The following is a 16,786-nucleotide window of genomic DNA, read 5'->3' as shown; positions in this document are numbered from 1 at the left end:
TTGTAGCAGTAAAAGGCCCAGCCATTGGACTAGGAGCATCCACATGGCCTCTTTGTAATGTGGTTTGGACCAAGGAAAAGGCTTGGTTCCAAACACCTTGTACCCCCGTAGGACAGAATCCAGATGGCTGCTCTACTGATATCTTTCCCAAGGATATGAGAGGCACATCTGTGAGCACCTTGGTTAAAAACTTATTTTAGACAATGTCCTAAGAACCTGTGCTTTGGGTGTTGTTTCACTCAGGGTATCTTGTGTGTTCTCTGGGGACATTTCATCAAACCCACTTGGTTCATGTAGTGCTGTAATACTTCCCAGGAGAAGGCCTTTCCTCCCATGAGGAGCCTCCAGATTTACCTAAATCACACTGATACCCAGTTTTCAATCAAGAATTTTCTTTTACTTCACTTTAAAAGCTGCCCTTTTAAAGTGGCAGTGGGAGGCCATGCACTAGTGGCTCACACACTAGCCTTTTGGGAGGCTGATACCAGAATTGCAGTTTGAAGCCATTGTAGGCAGAGAAACCCAAGAGATTCTTATTTCAATTAGCCTGGAAAAAGCCACTAGGGATCAGTGGCTGGAATGGTAGAGTGCCAGCTTTGAACAAAAAAGAGCTAGGTTAAGAGCCATAGGCCCTGAGTTCAAGTCCTATTATACACAATATCCCCCGCACCCGTACCCACACACCTTCCCCAACAAACACACAAAAGCAATTAGGGAGCAAACTTGCACAAATACAAGAAGCAGGGAGAGGGGTTCAGTATAATTTTGTGGTTCATTTTTTCACTATTTAAATTGGTCCATTCATGATGAGAGATTGTGTTTGTGTTTTCTCAATTACATATACCTTGTTCCTTAGTTCTAGAGACAGACTGAGAGTGTTGGCAGAGAGGAGAATCCACAAAGATTGAATTCTGTTGAAGAGAGGGACTGGATGTCAGATTGGATAGGGGACAAGTGCAACTCCTCCAGCTCCACCACTGAGTGTCCCATAGTTTGACCTGGCCAATTGGCATGATGCTGTCTTTGTACCCATCAGTGTGGGGAGTGCAGGAAGACAATTGTGTCATGCAAAATGACTGTAGCTGAGGGAGTTGCGGAAGGAACTGACAGCCCACAGCTGAAGTAACAGGATCTCCCTTTGGGGTTCACAGCTAAGTTTACTTCCTCATGTAGAAATATCCAGTATCCAAGGGTATCACTTCCTTGGGGAGCCTACAATGAGGGGAGATAGTACAATTTCAGGCAATCTTGGGAGCAATTAGAGTACAATGAAGAAGAAAATGTGTGTCTCCTCTCTGAAATTCCAGAGGGTAAGAGTAACTGAGGAGAGGAAGCTGTCAGTCACTGCTGAGTTGGTAGGGTTGAGAAGGAAGGCACATTGGAGCTGGGAGTCACATGTGTAATCCTAACTATTTAAGATGCTGAGATTTGGATGATCATTATTCAGGACCAGCCCAAGCCAAAAACTGGGTGACATCTCCTCTTAAGCTATCAATTAATATCAACTTCACTACAACAGGAAGCTTAAAATAGGTGAGTCCAGGCCCAGGCATGTACCTGGATAGGAAGCAAGACCATAACTAAAAAATGACCAGCACAAAATAGGAATATAGCTCACCTACCTAGCAAGTACAATACTCTGAGTTCTAACACGAGTACCATGAACAAGGTTAAGCATGGTGACCTCGGTGCCCCAGTGTGATTCACTGAGATGGCTGCAGCATCTGTTGCTCTGTAGGCTCCTGCCAAAGAGGAACAGTCCATCGACATCCCTCAATCTATGCTTACCAAGACAGCAAATGCTGAGCAGAACCCCTCACAATGGCCAAGGATGGAGGTTTAGTTGGAACTTTGGCCCCTCAAAGGAGAGGAGAGCAACGATCTGCAGGACCAGATGGACTCCTGAGTGAGAGAAGGGCAGAAGGAGGCAATGTTGAGGTTGGTACGGGGTTTGTGTTTAATGACTACTATGGCTTCAGTGGAAATGTTCTGACTTTGATTAACATGTTTTATGACATGTGAATCAAGGGAGAGCTAGGGCAGTGAGGGAAACACACTTGTGTAAATTTTCCATAGGTTGAAACTTACTCTAAAGTCTAAGTTGTTTTTGAAAACTGAAATGTGGAGAAGTTGATAAAAGAGCACAGCTGCCCAGTACTGGCACTGTTCTCTGTAGATTTACCTGCCCTATCCATCCCTCTACTGGTGGGTACTTGTCCCCAGGGTGCCTCATACCCCATCCCAGTGTGCTGCTCAATCCAGAACAGCTGCTGTTGGGCAGGGAGGATCAGGAAGCCCTGATGCACTCATGTGCCAACAGTGCCTCCTTCCCTTGGAGGCACAACACAATCCAGAGCTCTGCAGCACCCTATCATTGCTATGAATTGGAGTCTCCAACATTTGGGCTTTGCCTGCATTATTCCCCCACACCTCCAGACCAGCCTTTTGGGGACTTCTGAGACCTGGAGGATAAGAAAGGGAAGCCTGGAGGCAGCATCTCTTCCCATTGGAGCACTGAGTTTGCCACAAGGACCTAACAGGCTGAGAATCTTGGGAATGAAAAATGCAGGGTGGCTAAACTTTGATACTCTCTGCTAACATGTCAGGCATTTACTGACATTTATATTCTAGCCCTCTGTGTCCACCAAACCATGGCCATTTGGGGTGTGTGTGTATGTCTGATAAGTCAGAAAGTGATTGCTAGCAAACAAGAATGACCAGTGCTAATGGGTTCATATGGTTGACTGTACTGGCCCTTTATGAGAGATCTCTGGTAGATCTGAATGTGATGTTGCAGTTGACAATTCTTTCCATCAACCCATCCCTCTATTTATCATTCAATTCACATCCTATTCCCTACTTTTCCAGCTCTCTGACCAGCAGTCCAGGTTAACACTCAGTACTGTTCAGCCCCAATACTTTGACATCAAGTAGATGACCAGTGCAGTCCCATTTGGGGTTATTTTCCTCTTCTTGTCACTATAGGATGATACTGTAAGGAAGTGGCCAGTCCCCTCCTTGGCTTGCATACCCACACTGTCTGACCACAACAAATCAATTTCTATAAGCTCATAAGTTCTTAGTAAGTATGAAGGTGTCTTCTCAGAAATTGCATGCCACGTTTTAGGCTCCTGTCTTTCTTCACCTGTAGCCTAGCATACCTTCCTTGGGCAGAATACTGAGTTTTTCTGAAACTTTGCCAGCAATTTGAGAAGAGTAAGGGTTGGACTCAGGTCTCAGCCTCCTACTTTCCTGATATCCAGGAGTCCCACACGTACAAGAGAGTATTCTGCCCTCACCTGGGATGTCCATGTTTAGCACATGATGGTATCGCATCAGGTCCCATAGTGGTCCACCTGGCATTGAAATGCTTTTTTGTCCATTTTACTATGCTGTGTCCACCTATCCCTACCTGATTAAGGGTAGATCTTTAAGCTCATTGTGAGTTATTACTGAAGAAGCTGACTTGCTAGCAATTAAATGCTAATTCTACCACTAAAGAATCCTTATTTCCAGGAAAATGTTAAGATCATTGTAAACAATAATCTGGGGGAATGTGTGGAGGTGCAATGGTATGGGAGGATGAGAGTCAACTAGAGGAAAGACTAAGTAAATATGGATAGGTAAACACCATCTAACCAAATGGCATTTTGGAAGTGGAATCTTTGTAATGAATGTTGACAGTGGTAGAATTCTTGATGGTTCATTGTGTTTGGAAAGATAAAAATTAGTTTGAAGTCTCTGCAACATAAGCACGTGCAACTTAATATTATCAGTGTACACAACAAGTGCATGAGTACGTGAAGTTGTACACATACACACACATACACAAAGTTGGAATTGAAGAGATGTTATTAGTACAGACCTGGGACTAAAGGACCTGTGCTACAAGCAGCACAAGGTGACCTATACTATGACAGCTCTTGCTCATATTGTATGCTCACCGTAAGCCATACTTCCAGCCCTTCTTTTGCGATTATTTTGAAGGTGGGATCTCAAGACTTTTCTGCTTAGACTGGTCTCAGAGCCACCATCCTCCAGATTTAAGCCTACCTATTAGCTAAGATCACAGGTATGAGCCACCAATCCTGGCCCACTGCTTGTGTGTTTAAGTGGAAAATGGTTAACAGGGGGCTGGGAAGGTGGTTCAGTGGTAGAGTGCTTGCCTTGCATGCATGAGGCCCTGGGTTCGATTCCCCAGCACCACATAAGCAAAAAGAAAAAAAGCCAGAAGTGGCGCTGTGGCTCAAATGGTAGAGCACTAGCCTTGAGCTGAAGAGCTGAGGGACAGCGCCCAGGCCCAGAGTTCAGGCCCTACAACCGGACCAAAAAAAAAAAGAAAGAAAAAAAAGAAAAGAAAAGAAAATGGTTAACAGCCTTGAATCAGTCATGTCATTCACACTCTTGGCAAAATTCAGGAACTCCTTTTATTGTCTTGCACATCCAGTCATTTGGAAAAGTGAAAAGCACAAGTCAGGAAAGACTCCCTAGTAACAAACAGATGTGTATGGAGCTAGCTGGGAAGATGGACCACCATGACAGTGTGCTGGCTAGAGACAGATGGCTCCAGTTAGACCAGATGGAGAGAACCAGATAAGGGCATGAATAGAATGTAATGGAAGAGAACGATGTTAGAGCTATTGGCTGACTTTCAAAGGGCAGAAAACAAAAAGAAGTAATGAGACTAGGCATGGTGGTACATGCCTATGATCTGCATACAAAGGTAGCTTAGCCCAAAGTCCTACTTAGATTAGACCCTATCTCAAAAAAGAGAAGTTACTGAGAGAACAGAGTGGAACCACTATCACTGAGTTATCTGGACCTGAACATATTGGCATATACTATTGAGAATATACTTCTATTGGCTAGCAGGACTAGGCTGTGGCTTCCCTACTATATGTTGAGAAAGAAAATGATGTTCTAAGATGGGAAAATTCAGTGGTCCTAGAGCCCTTCTCCTTTATCCACTCTCACTTGTCTGCCTTGAAGAACTGACTTAATATAAAGAACAAGGTTTAGTGAGATTTCTGATAAATGTTTACTTATAGTAGATCCTTTTCCCCCAAGGACAGGCTGCTTAGTCAACCTGTGTATTAGCAGAACATTCCACACTCTTCAGATGCTTATGATCTGTCCAAGACTGTGCTCAAATGCCAGCCTCACTTAGGGTGATGTTCAGAACCTTGCAAGGCTGTCTGCTGAGGAACAGGTCCCCTGCCACTGTGTTCATCCTTCTTGCCTCTCTTGAAGGGTGGTGAGTCAGCCATACCTGTGCCCTCCAGCATTAGTTCGTGTGCTATGTGCACTGCGTGGAAGTAAAAAAGCAGTGGAAACTGTAGTGTCCTGTGGGCAATTTTCATGAAGATTTCATCTCTTGAGAAGGGAGACTCTACCCACTGCTTGTTTACCTGAAGCCCAGAAGCTCTGGGTCTGGTTTTCAGCACTGCCAGGGAAACACAGAAGGAAGTCATCATTTCGACCCATTCTCCCCTCCTCACCCTGCATGAGCATCTGGGAGCCTGTTGTTGGAATGGTAAATCCAGACACTTTCCTCTGAAACCAAAATGAAAACCTGGGACAAAATTAAAGTCAGTGTAAAGTGAATAAGCATGTATCGATTTATACACTATTACATGTTGTAAAAACAAAAGAATGTTCACTTCCTTCATGCAGTCATTCGAAGTCATGTGTCAGACTCACTCAGCATGGCAATAATTTTGGGAACATCAAAGTCCTGGCTGCTTTGTCTCTTATAGTTATATCCACATGGTGAAATGTGATATCCAGCAGTAATAGCTCAGCCATTAGAACATGGGCTCTGTCTCAGGAACAAATCACTTTTTGTAACTCAGAGAGGAAAAGAAACCCCAGACAGCCATTCTATGCCTGGCTCACTTCCATAAGATTAACAATTACTTGGCCTTATTTATGGCTCATTTTCTTGCATATGAAGAGTTCACACATGGGAGCTGACTTTAGAGGACAGAGTGCAGATAAAGGAAGTTAAAACAATAACCTCAAACACAAAGTAGACCTTTTCTAGTTCACATTTTTGGAGTCCATATGATTCTGAATGAGGTTATGTCTTTCTCATAATAGCTCAACCCATCTGCCCATTGGATCATGACTCTACACAATTCATAATTAGTGTCTACTAGCACATGTGCCACAGGATCTGGGGTTTGTGAGTAACCATCCTCATTGTTGACATTGGGGGATGAGGCTCCCTCTGTCTGTTTGCATCATGTTTCACATCTCAACACTCTCCTTCCTTTCAGGCCAATGAAATGATGCTCAGTGGTTGGAAGCTGACCTCACAGGAGACTTGTGGCAAAGGCCTGGTCTCCCAGGTTTCTGGCCAGGGAAGTCATGGTTCTAGTCATGGAGCTTGCCTCCTGTAATACAGTTGCTCATGTAGTTGTTTCTTTTACATGTTAGTTTTTTAAAAAATAAAATATTGGGTTGGGAAGGTGGCCTAGTGGTAGAGTGCTTGCCTAGCATGCATGAAGCCCTGAGTTTGATTCTTCAGTAACCACATATCCAGAAAAAGCTGGAAGTGTTGCAGTGGCTCAAGTGTTAGTATGCTAGATTTAAGCAAAAAATGCTTAGGGACAGTGCACAGGCACTGAGTTCAGGCCCCAGGAATTGCAAAAGTGAACAAATTGTCGATCAGCTTTTACCACTTCAGGCCATAAAAAAGGGTAACAAGGCTCAGGACTGTTGCTACAAGAGTTCATGTCTTCCCACAAACAGAGGGATAAGGCTCCTGTCTCTCACTTTCCAGTACCCAGAAAACCCTAAAATGGTGAATGGATCAATAAAATGTGGTATACATGTATGAGGTTACATATATATATATATATATGTATGAGGTTACATACATACATATATATATGTATGTATGTATGAGGTTACATACATATATACCACATTTTATATACATATATGTATATATAGATATAAATATATATACATATATGTGTGTATATGTACATATATACATATATATAAATGTATGTATGAACACACACACACACACACACACACACACACACACAAACAAACAGAGAGAAATCCCACTCATCTGTCAGAGAGCATGATAGACTACCATTTGTAATAATGTGGAAAGACTGGGAAAGAATTATATTATGGGAAGTAATCCAGACCCAGAGAACACAAGCTGCATGGTTTCCCTTATTTGTGGCTGCTAGAATGTTCCAATAAACCCAAAAGCAAATACATTCAGTTGTATGCTAATAGTTACAGATGAATTAACTGAAGTATAGTAGACTCTATGAAGAGCAGAAATAGTGTGGTATTTTTTCCTCTAAATGAATGTTTAATGGTCTGCCAAGAAAACAAAAACTCTCAAAGTTTGTCTGGCAATCCATTCACTTGTTAATAACTTAGTAATTAAGGATGCTCTCACCAGAGTGGGCAAGAGTAAACGTAGTAGTCACACACATTTTAGTGACTAAAATTCCAAAGCTTACTGACATCACAAATAAATGTATCATGTTTAAAATTTTAATCTATTTCTATTTCCTGACTTGCCACACCAAGAACTATTGTCTTACAAGGGAATATGAAAATAAAAACATCCATTTGTGGAAATGAACATGAGATTAGTTGTTCTTTCTTAGAAGTTTGTCTCAATGAAAACAAAGAATTAAACTTAAATGCTGAGGAAAATAAATGTTATTACTTCATTATACCATAAAAGAATGTAAACTGTGAGCAAGGTAAATATGACAGGCAAAAATAAGGCAAATAATAGAGTTTCAGTGAAGTAAATTTCTTTTTTCTCATTGCTATCTAAAACTCTCCATCTCTGTGTTCTTCTAGTACACAGCTGAGAATCTTGCAGACCTCTTAAGGACCAGAGCAGAATGGACAATCTCCACACAGGCCAGATGAACACAGTGAGTTGACAAGTACCCAAGGAGTGGGTGTTTCAATATGGGAAACTGTTGGAATAATTATTGTTTCCTCATAATCCAGACAAATGTTCACGCCAAGGTCCAAAAATGTCGAAGTCAGGCTTATAAAGGCCACAGGTGAAAAAGAAATAATCTAACATGAAAGTTAAATGTTTCAAACAGGAATGTGGTAATGCATGACTGTAATCCTAGAACTCCGGAATGTGAGGCAGGAGGATCTTCACTTTTAGTCCAGCTAGGCAATAAAGTCAGGTCCTGCCTTAGGAAGCTCAGGTTTCCTACTATCACTTGCCAAAGAATAACTACTTGCACTAGAAGCACCATCTGAAATTTCCATGGCACCCTCTCCATCTTCACATTCATTGCCTTTACTGGTTTCTTCTCTGTCACTGTCCATTTTCTAGTCAATCAACTGCAGTTCATCTCCCTTGGCTCTATCTTCTTTCTGTACACAAATTGTTCCTGCCAATAGTGCCAATCCCATTGTTTCTCTGTATTTTAAACAGTGTCCTATCTTCATCTGATTGATCATTTTCACTGGATCTCCATGGTATACTTGTGAGCTCAATTACTAGATGTGGTTGTTTCTTTGGTCTTGGAGATAATTCAATATTTCAATAATTCAATATTTCAGATGTCCTGAAATCCCTCTCCAAACTTGAGCCATGCTTCAGAGAGGGAAGCATCAGCTGTGCCCACTCTCCTAAGACTTGTTCTTCTGACCTGTGGTGGACTCTTTTGGAAAGGATGGGTACTCTATGTCCCACTTCCCTTTCCACTTGGATCTGCTGGTGCCATCACCAGAGACATAGTATCAGCCTATGATAATAGACTTGTTTTGAGAGAATAAGACAAAAACCAATAAAGGAATCACAATGAAAGTATATGGTGTTCAGTGTGAAAATAGAAAATTCATAGTGAAGCAAAACTTATGCAGGTCAAACCTCCATTTTCAGAGGCCATGAAGGTCAAGCCATCATACTAGTTCTTCATGTCTGTGTGTAACATATATCCTCATGCTCTTCTGTGGTCATGTAGATCATACTGACCACCAGGAGTCACTGGAAGTACAGGACACATTGGTGCAGGGGTGGAGGGGTTCTCCTGGAGGCCTTTTTTGGCACTGACAGGCCAGCGATGAGGGCAAGAAGGAGGCAGCAGTAGTTGCAGGGATTACTGCCAATTATTAGATATTAAATTATGTCTCCATTTAATGATGTGTCCCAGTTGAACAATTAATAAAGCATTAATTAATAATTACTCAATATCCCATTATTGTTTATCATATATGTACATATACACATATATATTTACATATTTTATAGAATGAGACAGATGTCTTATATAATTAAATTATGCATCATGTGTCACTACCTATTATTCGATATTTAATTATGTCTCCATGTAATTTTTATTCTGGTAATGCTTAATAAAATATTAATAAAACTTAATACACTTCCTATAATTGTTGCATCTAATTTAATCTAGAATGATTCACTAATTCAACCCTTTATCATTTATTGTAGTGACAATTATTCCACTTATGACATTTATTACATTTATGACATCCTATTACATAGCATATAGATTTGCATCCAAATTATACATCCTACCTGACACTGAGCACTTTCAAAGAAAAAGAAAACATGTCATGCTTAGCTTCTCACTCCAAGATTATACTTTTGGCAGTGCTGGGATCTAAATTCAGGGCCTAGAAGTTCATGAATGGGTGATAGTAAGCACAGCAGCCAATTCAGCTCCTAGCCAGTTTCCAGGCCCTGAAATAGAGCCCCATCTGTTGACTCAATATTGTGCTTAGTGTAGCTATTCATTAAATTTTTTGTTTCATTCATCTATTTGCCATTTATTTTATTGACTGTTATTACACATGGAATATTTATTACATTTATTACAGAGGATATAGATTTGCCTATGTATGAAACTTCACATCTGACATCCAGGACTTTCACAGAAAAGGAAAACATGTGTCACCATGGGCTTCTTACTCCACGATTCAATTTTTGTGAGTGCTGGCATCTGAACTCACAGCCTACAAGGCCCAATTCATGAATGGGTGAGTGTCAGCATGCCAGCCTGGTGCATATTGAGCCCACAAGTAGTTTCCATCACCTGAGATCGAGCCCCAGGGTTTGAAAAATAAGAACAGATTAACATGTAGATGGTAGTGCACAAATAAATATAGATCTTTATAGAGTGCCAGAGATGTCTATACAATATTCAGTTATATATGCTATATTCCTACCAATTCTTGGGTACTTATTATGCCTCCATGTAATTAATATTGTTTTCATCCTTATTGAATTATTAATTAAATCAACCACTGTCCCAAAATAATTGCATCCATGTAATTAATAGTATTCTTTTAGTGTGCCAAAAATATTCATTAAACTCCATTGGCCTCCTAAAATCACTCTAACCTTGACATTCATAACCTTCCATCAGTATTCCTATGAATAGGAACGAGACTTTTAGGATCTCCCACCATTGGTAAGGGTCAGGACCGGGCTTCCCACCCAGGGCCTATGTTGCCATGTTGGCCTATGGCTTCCCTGATAGCCCGCCAGCCTTCAGCAATGCTAGGTTACCAACACTTTTCAACTGTGTCATTCAGACCCAGGAAGGTCACCTTGCAAAGAAAACAAATGTAAAACTTGCAGCCATATGCAAGTTGCCGAGTTTTTTTTTTCTAGTGTTTTATTTTTTTCCTGTCAGCCTTTGGGGCCCAGGAACCCAGGTTTGGCTGTGGGTCCAGTGGCTGTACCCTAGCCTAGAGTGATTGAAGCTGAGGCAGAGTTGCTGCGACCTGAGTTCAAGCCCTGTGCTTGACAAAATAAAAATGCATACATATATACATACATACATATATGCATACATACATACATTAAAAATATCTAAAATATTTTTTGAGGCTCCTTGGCTTGGAATTCATGCCATTTTTTTCTGCCAGGCCTGGGATTTGAACTCAGGGTCTGGGTAAATCTGCAGCATTGTGGGGGAAGGGGGAGGTCATCATGCTGGAAGACAAGAAAATCAGGCCTGTCTCCAGAGCCTGAATTCAAGTCCTAGCACTCGTATACATTTTAAATACATGATTTATATTTACATACACATGTTTACTGCATATTGCAGTTAGTGTAGTTATTCATTTTATTTTGTTTTATTTATTATATATTTTAGTGAGTATGATTACACATATAATATTTTTTACATCCTATTACATCGGACATAAATTTGCCTGTGTATTAGACATCATTCCTGAGACCCCGGATTTTCACCAATTAGGAAAACAAGTGGGACAATTGGCTTCTTCCATCAGGATTAAGTTTTTGGCAGTTCTGTGGTTTGAACTCTGGGCCTAGAAGGCCCACTTTATGAATGGGTCAATATTAGCACACCAGTCTGATGCAAGTGAAGTTATCGGGCAACATTGAGGACCTGAGATCAAGCCCTAGGAGTGGCCACTATATAAACACATAGATGTGTAGATTTCAGTGTATGTGTGTATTTACGTATGTATATGCATCCATAAATGTATGCAGAGACAGATAGACATTTATGTAGATTCTAGTGTATAACTCTATATAAAGTGATGTCTATATTTTACTTTTATATATTCTACTACTACCAATTATTTGGTCTAAAATTATGCTTCCATTAATTAATCACAGTACAAGACTTAATAAATATTAAATTAATCAATGACCTGTATTTATTGCATACAAACTTATAGAATGACTAGCTAATCAGTAATTCAATTAGTACATTTCAAACATCCTATTAGTGTTCCTATACATGGAACAATTTTCCTAGGATCTTCAGCAGTGTGTAGGTGCAAGTCCCAGAATCCAACTCAGGGCCTAGGTGTGTGAGTTGAGCTTCACTAACAGCCCACCAGCCTTCAGCCATGCAAGGTCACGTTCAATTTTCAAGCCAAGTCATTGAGACCCAGGATGGTCACAGTGCAAAGGAAACAAGGTAAAACAGTTATGTAAAACCTCCTGGTTTTTTCCTCCTAAATTTGTGTTGGTTTGATTTTTTTTTACCAGTGCTGGGAGTTGAACTTGGGTCCTAGGATCCCTGGATCATCTGTGGGTGTAAAAGCTGCACCCCAGCCTAGAGTAATCATGGTTTAAGGCACAATAAAATGCTTCCTTGAGCAAAAAGAGCTCAGGGAAAATGTCTAGGTTCACAGTTCAAGCCTCAAGACCTGCAACACAAAAAAAGAGCCAGTAACTCCATGTGTCTGTGTATGAATGCATGTATTTCTATTGGTGAACATCCAGATTCTCTATGAAGAAAAGCACCCAGCTAGGAAATTTGCTTTGAATAGAATGATTTCATAGCACAGAGAGAGCTTTCAAAACAGTGCATGTGCCGGGGCTCCCCTCACTGTTCCCAGTGTAGCCTGAATGTTTCTGTGCACCCCAGGCTGCTGGAGGAAGTCTGCCTCATTGTTGGAACAGGCAGACAAAAAGCCTCACTCCTGTACAGCTTTGTAACAATTCATCTGGGGGCAATTGGTGAGGATGAATGTGGGTGGGCTCTGAAGTCCAGGAGAAAAAGGTCTCTTTGTACCCCAAGGTCTTTCTCTCCCCAGTGCTGTGTTTTGACAGGAAGCTTTCATTTGTGCCACCTCCCATGGCAGGCCTGGGTGATGTCTCTGAGCTCTTCAGCTCAAGCTCTACCACTTGAGCTACAGCACTCCTTCAGGCTTTCTGGTGGTTCACTGGAGATAACCATCTCAAGGAATTTCCTGCCCAGGCTGGTTTGGAATGTGTTCCTCAGCTCTCTGCCTCCTGAGTAGCTAGGATGACAGGCACGAGTCAGCAGTGCTGGCTTCCACTTCAAGTTGCTAAGTGGTGAGTAGGAGATAATAGTCTCATGGGACCTTTTGTGTCCAGGATAGTTTTGAACCCAGATCCTCAGATCTCAGCTTCCTGAGTAGGCAGGATGACAGACCCCAGCTACAGATACCTAGGGTCCTTGGCTCTACATGATAGGGCACTAGCCATGAGCCCAATAGGGAAGGGTCAGTGCCTAGACCCTGAGTTCAACATTCACAACCGAGAAAAATAATCCAGGAGAAAACTCATTAGAGTTCAATACATACATAATTTTGGCCCTGACATGGGGACATATTTGAGCCTCAACTTTCTCATGTGCACAATCATCTTACTTGTGGAGCTCTTACAAGGACCAGATGAAAGAATGCACCCCATGAAGGACTCAGCACAAAACACATCATGAAAGTCTCATCACATAGCTGTATCCCATAAGCTGTCATTAGAATTAGGGTGTTTTCATCAGTATCACCATTCTTTCAGAAACATGTCACAAACTGCACAAAGTTCACATCTAGTGGTTTAAAGTGGTGGGGATTTTTGTGTGGGGGGGAGTTAGCCATGGGGATTGCACTCAAAGTTGGGGCTACTGTCCTAAGATCTTTAGCTCAAGGCTAGAGCTCTAACACTTTGAGCCACAGCTCAGAGTTTCTCAGACTTCCTGCCAGGGCTGGGTTTTAAACCCACCAGTGTCAGATCTCAGACCCCGGGTATCTTAGATGACAGGAGTGAATGAGCCAGTAGCATCTGGTTCCATGGAGCTGGGTTGCAGTGGTTTATCTCTGGCTAAGTCAGGTTAGATGGCAGCTCTCAACACCAGACTGCCAGCTTGCTCTGTGGTGAGGTATTTGCAGTCCTATCCTTATATCATTGTGCTCAGAACATTCTTTTCTTTGGTGCCAGTCTTGGGTCTTGAGTAAGTGTCTAGACACAGTCCCTAAGCTTTTATGCTCAAAGCTAGTGCTCAACTGCTTGAGCGACAGCACGACTTCTGAATTTTTCTGTGCATGTGGTAGTGAGGAATAGAAACCAGGGCTTTGTATGTACTAGGGAGCACTCTACCACTGAGCCCCAGGAGTGACAAGTGTATAAACAAATAAATGTGTAGATTGGTAGATAGATAGATAGATAGATAGATAGATAGATAGATAGATAGATAGATAGATAGATAGATAGATAGATGTATATGTATAAAACAAGAGTGATGCCTGTATATTATGAAATTGCATATATGATATTACTACTAACTATTGGCAACTAAATTATTCCTTCCTTTTTTAAGTATCATGATTGAATATATAATAAAGTAGTAATTGAAAATTAGTTAATGTAGTATAATTGTGTATAATCTTATAATATGAAAATCATACACTAACTTCTAATTTAATTGTTGCTTTTATAACATTCCATTTGTACGGATGTATCATCGGAATGTATTTCTTTGAACCTCCCACCATTCATTAGTGGCAGTCCTGGGATTTGACCTCCAGGCCTAGGTTGCCAGTTTTGGCTATGGCTTCCCTAATAGCCCGCCAAACATCAGCAATGCAAGGTCATGTGCACTTTCTGGGCCTTGTCATTTAGACCCAGGATGGTCACAACACAAAGGAAAAAAATTAGTAAAACCACCTCCTTGAACTTCTCAGTTTTATCCTTCTCCTTATTTTTTTTTTTTTTTTTTGCCAGCCTCAGATTTGAACTTGGGTCCTAGGATCCCAGGGTCAGCTGTGGCAGAGGTGCCAAGACCTAAGTGCTTGGCCAAAAAAATAAAATAAAATAAAATAAAATAAATAAATAAATAAATAATAAGGCCCTGGCTTGGAATTTACACCATTTTTCTGGCAGGCCTGGGATTTTCACTCAGGGCCTGGGTAACTCTGTGGCATTGTCCTTGAAGATAAGAAATTCAAATCAGGTCCCAGGGCCTGAATTCAAGCCTCAGCACTGGAAAAAATAATATTCATATGTGAGATCTATTTACATACATGGGTTTACTGCGTATGACGTTTACTACCCTTATTTATTTAGTATTGTTACACATATAACACTTCATTTATTACATCATATCACCTAGATTATATTTGCATATGGATTATACATTATACTGAGACCCAGGACTTTGACACAAAAGGAAAAAAAATGTGTCAAAGTTGGCTTCTTACTCCACAAATAAATATTTGGCCATGCTGGGATTTCAACTCATGGCCTACAATGCCCAATCCATAAATGGGGTCACAGTCTTAGCACACCAGCCTCCAGAAAACAGAGCTGCCAGGAAATTCTGAAGACCTTTGATCAAGCCACAGTAGTGCCCAATATATACATTAATAGATATGTATATGTATATATGTGTGTGTGTATATGTATGTATATAGATATAGATATATACTGAGAGAGAGGGAATGTGATGATATTAAATTATATATATAATTATCGATTATTAGTTATTACATTATGCCACCATTTAATGAAGTATCATGGTTGAATACTTATATACACATTACTTAAAAATTAGTCAAAATCCTTCAATTAGGGGAATCATACCATGGTGCTAGAATGGAAGATATAAATCCAATAATATTTGTGTGGCATTCTAAAATAGAATCATGAATTAACTGCAAATTTAATTATTACTTTTATAATATTTCATTAGCATTCACACGAATAAGAATGAGTTTGTCAGGATCTCCCTCCATTTGTGGGTGGCAATCCTAGCAATCGAACTCCAGGGTTGTTTACATCGTATGCAAACCATTGGAATGACACGGTGAAGATTTCAGATTATCATGGTTAAAAAAGAACAAGAAAAGAAAGCTAGGTGTCAGTGGCTTCTGCCTGTAATCCTAGCTCCTCAGGAGGCTGAGATGTAGAGAATGCCAACTTGAATTCAGCCAGGGCAGGAAAGTAGGCGACACTTATTTCTAAGAGATCACAGGGAAAAAAAAAACATGAGTGGGATCGTGACTCAAGTTGCAGAGTAACTGCCCTTGAGCAAAAGGAACTCAGGGACAGGGCCTAGGTTCATAGTTCAACCCCAGACCTGCCCCCTGTCCAAAAAAAGGCAGCAGTAACTCCATGTCTCTGTGTATGGATGGATGATGGGCATTCAGCAGGTTGTCCATGCTCAGCCCACCCAACTTGGGCAAGCTGGGACAAGCCCTCAGAGTTCCTAGGCTGTAGGAATGGTCGAAGGTTCTGGATCTATATTCTCTATCCTTCTGTAGTATGTGAGCCTAGAACTGTGGGGTCTGGTGGCTCTCATTCATTCATCATTGCTCATTGCCGAGTCACAGACTGGTCCCAAATCTCGGCAAAGATATGAAATAGTCAGCGATTTCTATGCCAAATGGGGTAAGCCAATAAATCCCACCCTCATAACTCCTGTTACAATTCAGCCTTGGGCTGCGAATGTGGCTTAGCGGTAGAGTGCTTACCTAGCACGCACAAAGCTCTGGGTTCGATTTCTCAGTACCACAGAAACAAAGAAAGACAAAAGTGGCACTGGGGCTAGCCTTGAGCAAAAGAAGCTCAGGAGCATGCCCAGACCCTGAGTTCAAGCCTGATGACAGGCAAAAAAAAAAAAAAAAAAAAAAAGTGAGCCTGGTGAGACATATTCTTCTGGGACCCAAGTGGTAGAGTGCTAGCCTTGAATGAAAAAAAACTGAGGGACAGAGCCCAGGACCTGAGTTCAAGCCCTAGTACCAAGATGCACCCACACACACAGGAAGGTGTTAATGATGAGCTGAGTCAGAACTGGGGGAAGTCCTGAGGCATAGTCATAGTAAACTCTCAAGCCAGATCATGTGGTTTCTCCCTAAGTCTTTCTTGGGCTGAGGGGTCTGGGCCAAGGCAGTAAGTTCCAGGGAACCCGCCCCTCCATCCATGCATGGGGCCACAGGACCAAGGAAAAGAACACTTCAAATGCTCCTTTGTAGTTGGCCCATGATTGCAGACCTTCATTTGCCCCCAAACACTGGTGAGGAA

Source organism: Dipodomys merriami, unplaced genomic scaffold (assembly GCF_024711535.1).
Source record: "Dipodomys merriami isolate MVZ:Mamm:240054 unplaced genomic scaffold, mDipMer1.0.p SCAF_1764, whole genome shotgun sequence".
NCBI classification, from domain to species: domain Eukaryota; kingdom Metazoa; phylum Chordata; class Mammalia; order Rodentia; family Heteromyidae; genus Dipodomys; species Dipodomys merriami.
The sequence above is the reverse complement of the archived record's forward strand: the minus strand, read 5'-3'. Positions refer to the sequence as shown.